The following is a 6,000-nucleotide window of genomic DNA, read 5'->3' on the forward strand; positions in this document are numbered from 1 at the left end:
TCAAGCCTTTAAATTTTAGCCACTCTAATAGTTGCGGAGTGTTATCTCATGGTCTTAAATTGCATCTCCTAACAACTAATACTTACTGCTCAACATGTTTTCTTGGGTTTATTGGCCACATGTACATTCTCAGTCAAGGGTCTTTTGTTTACTTTTTGGGGGGAGGAGGTTTGAGAGACCTTTATATGAGAGTTTATACATATATATATATATATATATATATATATGCACACACACATATGCTTTACAAATAATTTCTTTTGATATGTGGCTTGTCATTGCCTTAGTGTCTCTGGAAGAACAGAAGATTTTAATTTTGAAACCAATTTTTTTTTTTTAATACATTGCAGAGAGATTAAGAAATCTTTGCCTAACCAAGGTCACAAAGATTCCCTCCTTTTCTCTTCTATAAATTTTGTGGTTTAGGGGAGAGTGGGTGGCTTAGTCAGTTAAGCATCCAACTCTTGATTTCGCCTTGGGTCATGATCTCGGGGATCCCGATTGAGCCCCGCATTGGTCTCTGTGCTTAGCGAGGAGTCGGCTTGGATTCTCCCTCTCTCCTCCACTCCAGAATAATCTTCTTAAAAAAGTTTTGTGGTTTTATATTTAGATACATAGTTCATCTTTTAAGTTAATATCTGCATATGGTGCAAGGTAGAGGTAATGTTTGAATTTTTTAAACCATAGGAATATTGAATCCCGGTACCATTCACCATTCGTTAAACAGACTGTCTTTTCTCCAGACTGTCTTTTCTCCATGACTTGCTTTTAGATCTTTGTAACTTAAGTTATCCTTATATGTGTGGGTCTGTTTCTGGACTGTATTCTGTTCCACTGATCTCGTTTATGCTGGTGCGGTTTATGCCGGTAGCTTTGCAAGACATGAAAAAAGGCAGTTATATCTCCACATTTTGGCACACCTTTGGCAAAGATGTTTTAGCTATTCCCACCTGCTCTTTCGCTTTCCCATGTGAATTTCAGAATCATAATACCAATTTCTACAAAAAAGCCTGCTGGGATTTTAACTGGGGAATACATTGAATCTATACATCAATTCGGGGGAAAATGACATTTTAATATACTGATTCTTCTGAGCTGTAAATAAAATAGCTCACTTGTCTTCTTAATTTCTCTCAGCTATGTTTTGTAGCTTTCAGTACATATCTTTTGATATTAAAAATGTACTTTCAGTTTAATTTCCATGTTTCTTCTAAGTATATTCCTATATATAGGAATAGATATAGGAATATAAAGTTGTATATATTATAGAAATATATTAATCTTGTAACCTGCAATCTTATTAGTTTCTGCAGTTTTTTTTTTTTTTGTAGATTCCATAAGATTCTCTATGTAGGCAATCAAGTTATCTACAGATAGTTACTTCTTCCTCTTCAATTTGGATGTCTTTTATTTCTTTTTCTTGCCTTACTGCACTGGTTTGTCTCCTGTATGACATCAGTGAATGTTCTACAGCTGAGATTTATTGTAAAGAAGTTTTCTGGTCTTTATTCCAGGAAACCAAGGTTCCTAGGAATTAACCTCTAAATCTTTGCAGTCTTCTGAGAAGGAGAAGTACCTTTGTTATTCATGGTGGGTCCCTGGGACCACCTCTGAGTTTATGCTAATGAAGTAACTCAGGAAGGAGGTTAGCCATGCCAGAAAGACCAACCGTGTAATTAGAGGATTAGGGCTCTACGGAGGGTGGTTAGCCCTCTGGGAAGGGTAAGGGTGGCTGGAGATCAAGTTCTAGTGCATGGCCAGTGATTCAATCATTGTTACATCACAGAACATAATGGACAGCCAAAGCTTGCGTTTGTAATCATTCATGAACACACTAGGAGAGTAATAAACCCTAAGGTCATGGAAGGCTTACATTTTATATCTTTCCAGACCTTATCCTGTATTTCTTCATTTGATCAATCCTGATTTATATCTTTTTTTTTTTAAAGATTTTATTTATTTGACAGAGAGAGATCACAAGAAGGCAGAGAGGCAGGCAGAGAGAGAGGAAGGGAAGCAGGCTCCCTGCAGAGCAGAGAGCCTGATGTGGGACTCTATCCCAAGACCCTGAGATCATGACCCGAGCCGAAGGCAGCGGCTCAACCCACTGAGCCACCCAGGCGTCCCTGATTTATATATTTTATAATAAACTGTTAAGTAAAGGGCATATAGTTGGTTCTAGTGTTTTGTTTTTTGATTTTTTTTTTTTGAAAATTTCTGTGTGCTTAGACTATTGGCACTTAATGTAAGTATTGATATGTTTGCCTTTAGGTCTATCATTTTATTGTTTTGTGTTTGTTTCCTGTTTTGTTGTTATTCCTGATAACCCTTTCTTGGGGTCTTTTTTTTTTTTTTTTCAGTATTTCATTTATCTATCTACTAAAAGAACTACTTGCAGTTATTTTAGTGGTTGCTTGAGAGATGAGGATACACATATGTAGTTTTTCAGTCTACTTGGAAACAAGATTTCATCACTTTGAGTGGACTGTAGAAACTTTATCATACAGTTTCCACAATCCCCCTTTGTTACTGATGTCTTATGTGTATTCTATCAGTGAAAACACCATTGGTGTCTTATTTTATTTCTATCATCAAATGTATTTTAAGAACTCAAGAGAACTGTTTAATTCTTTTAACCCAGATCATGACTATTCCCGTTGCTCTTCCTTCTTTCCTCAATGTTTCTGTTTTTGTTATGGCGTCATCTCCTTTCGGTCTGAGGAACTCCCTTTAGTGGTTTGTTTTAGACCAGGTCTGCTGGGAATGAATTCTTTGTTTTTCTTCATCTAAGAGTGACTTTTCGGTTAGTTCCTGAAGGACATTTCACTGGATATAGAATTTTGAGTTGTCAGTTCTTTCCTTTTAGTCTTTTCAAAATGTTGTGCTCCTTCCTTCTGGCCTCCATTTCTGATGAGAGATCAGTCATCCAAATCATTATTTCCCATAATGCATTGCTTTTTCCAATGGTTGCTTTCAAGAGTATTGTCCAGTTTTCATTACGACTCTGTTGGGTGTGGGTATCTTGTGAGTTTCCTGAATCCAAAGGTTTAAGTTTTTCACCAAACTGGGTAGTTCCTAGCTAGTATTTCCTCAAATATTTCTTTCCAGCATTATGCTTTCTCCTCTCCTCCAGGGATTCAGATGGCACAAATGTTAGACCTTTTATTATTGTCCTGCAGATCTCTGAAGTTCTGCTCATGGTTTTGTTTTGTCATTTCCCAACCTTTTTCTCTGGTCAGATTAAATTCTCTTGGTTTATCTTCAAGTTCATCGTTTCCTCCATTATGCTACACTATTCAGGGAGTTTTTCATTTTGGTTACTGTGTATTTCAGTTCTAAAATTTCCTTTTTGTTCTTTTTATATATATCTTCTATTTCCTTGCAGAGGTTCTTTTCCCTCCCATTGGCTACAAGAGAGTTCTTGATTATTTGCTGGAGCATTTTTATAATAGTTGCTTTAACGTCTTTGTCAAGTAATTCCAACATGTGATATCTGTGTCTTTTTCTAGGAGCTGAGGTTTTCCCCATTTCCTGGTGTGCCAGGCAATTCTGGATTGTATCCTTGACATTTTGAACACTATCATTAAACTCTAACTCTTGTTCAAATCCAAAGAGTTCAAAACTCTTTGAATAAGAGTTCAATACTGAGTTTCTAAAAACTCAGTTTATTTTTAGAAAATACTGAGTTTTTGTTTCAGCAGGCAGTCAACCTGGCTAGGTTGTAGGCAAAAGTTTATTATTTTTTTAAAATTCTGGCAAAATGGACATAACACATTATATGAGTTTCAGGTGTGTAAAATCAGGCAAGAGTTTTTTTTTTTTTTAATATTTTATTTATTTAACAGAGATCACAAGTAGGCAGAGAGGCAGGCAGAGAGAGAGAGGGAAGCAGGCTCCCTGCTGAGCAGAGAACCCAATGTGGGGCTCGATCCCAGTACCCTGGGATCATGACCCGAGCTGAAGGCAGAGGCTTTAACCCACTGAGCCACCCAGGCGTTCCAAGGCAAGGGTTTTGAAAGCTAAACTAACACTGGACTCACAGCCTTCAGAAGACAGTTTGGGATGTCTGTTCAAAACTACTGCAGCGCTTTCTGGATCTACAGGATGTAAATGCCTCCTAGTTGCCAGGCTGGGATCTAGGTGGTGGTCTCTTCGTTAGTCTTTGGTCTACTGAAAAGGATCAGATCCACACATACGTACAGCTTGGCTGTGGACCCAGGGGTTCATCAGCAACTTAATGAGGTCCCTTTCTGAAATTCCTTCCTCTCTGTGATCCCTTTGGTATTTTTGGGTTCCTTCTATTTCTAATTCTCTGGACAGAAGACTACTTTGACACTGTGTCTGCATCCAGGGCCAAGTGGAGGGAGGCCAAAGAGAGAAATGCAATGGGGATTGGTTCTACCCTCTTGGAGACAAAGCTGTACAGGAGAGGAAGGGTCCTCTCCCCACGTTTTGGCTCCCACAGGCTCCCAATGCCGACAGCGGATGCTACCACCATGATGGGACTGCTGGGGATCAAAGTGGTGGTGTGGTAAGATAACACAAAAGAGCAAAAAACCAAAAGATTTCTACACTCTCTTGGGTGTATTAGAAGTTCCCCTTGTACTCCTTGAGCCAGACTGAGAGGGCTTATGCCCATCTGTACTCCAATACTCACTTCCAGCTTTCCCATGTGCTGAGTTCAGGCTGTGGGATACTGGGGGCACTGAGGGAGGGTAGACTCGTCCTGGGTTCAGTAGTACTTCAAGCTCTCATCTTCTTCACTAATCCACCTGCTGTTTTCTTTTGGAGGTCCACACACTCATAGCTGAAGCTGGTAGAAGAGCTGCGGTGGCAAGTGGCCGCTCCACCTTATCGCAAACCAGTCCAACTAGTGCTTTTAAAGCTTATTCTCTCTCCCCACCGTGGGTTGCAAACTCACGACTCTGAAATCCAAGAGCCACACATTCCTCCAACTGAGCCAGCCAAGTACCCCCCCAACTAGTGCTTTTAATATAAGAGGAATGAAATTATTTTGACTTTCTTCTCACATTATCATACATTTCAACTGCAGTAAAAGGAACGTTCTCCGTGTTGTTCCAAGAGAAGTAATACTGAATATGATGACAAGTTACCACAAGGCCATCTTTGACGAAGATGAACAGGAGGAGTGCAACGAATATAGGGATTTGGCTTTTAGTTTTATTTTCAGTAGGCAGAAAGGATAGGACCTCTTACTGTTCTTGGGCAATTAATTTCATATTTCCCTCATTTTGAATTTGTTTTAGAATACTTTGAAGACTTTTAGCATCATACAATTGCTAATCTTAGAGTTTCCTAAGGGTAACAGAAGGTATCAACTATAAAATGCTGCCAACACTGCCTCTATCAATGACTTAAAGCTGTGGCTGAGAAAGACACTTTATACACACACACACACACGCTTTTTTTTTTTTTTTTTGCGAGCACAAGCAACCCATGTGGGACAGGGGTAGAGGGAGAGGGAGAGAATCTTAAGCATGGAGCCAAATGCAGGGCTCAATCCGACGACCAAGGTCATGACCTGAGCTGAAATCAAGAGTGGGACACTTAACCAACTGAACCACTCACATGCCACGAGACCTTTTATTTTTAAGACAGAAAGCTGGCAGACTAGGTACCCCAAGAGGTAAGTAGAGAACATATGTAGCCTAACAGCAATGTTTAATGAACTCTGCGCTCCAAGGAGAGTGGGTCCTTAGAAGGACAAAATGAAACTGTTTTAACTGCTAACTACACCTAGAATCTCAATCATTACTGTGACTTCATGTGGGTTACATGAGAGTCAGCAGGGTTTGACCAAACATATCACAAACACGTTTGTTAAAAATTAACCCGGGTGTGTGTGATTAGGGTGTCTAAAATACTTCATGAGTAAAAAAAAAAATTGGGAGTATAGAGCACTGCAATTTTCAGAATATATGATGATTTGGGGTTTTGTTATTTATATTTACTTTAAGAAACTCGATACTTACAAATTAA

Source organism: Mustela nivalis (assembly GCF_964662115.1).
Source record: "Mustela nivalis genome assembly, chromosome: 16".
Classification (NCBI taxonomy): Eukaryota; Metazoa; Chordata; class Mammalia; order Carnivora; family Mustelidae; genus Mustela; species Mustela nivalis.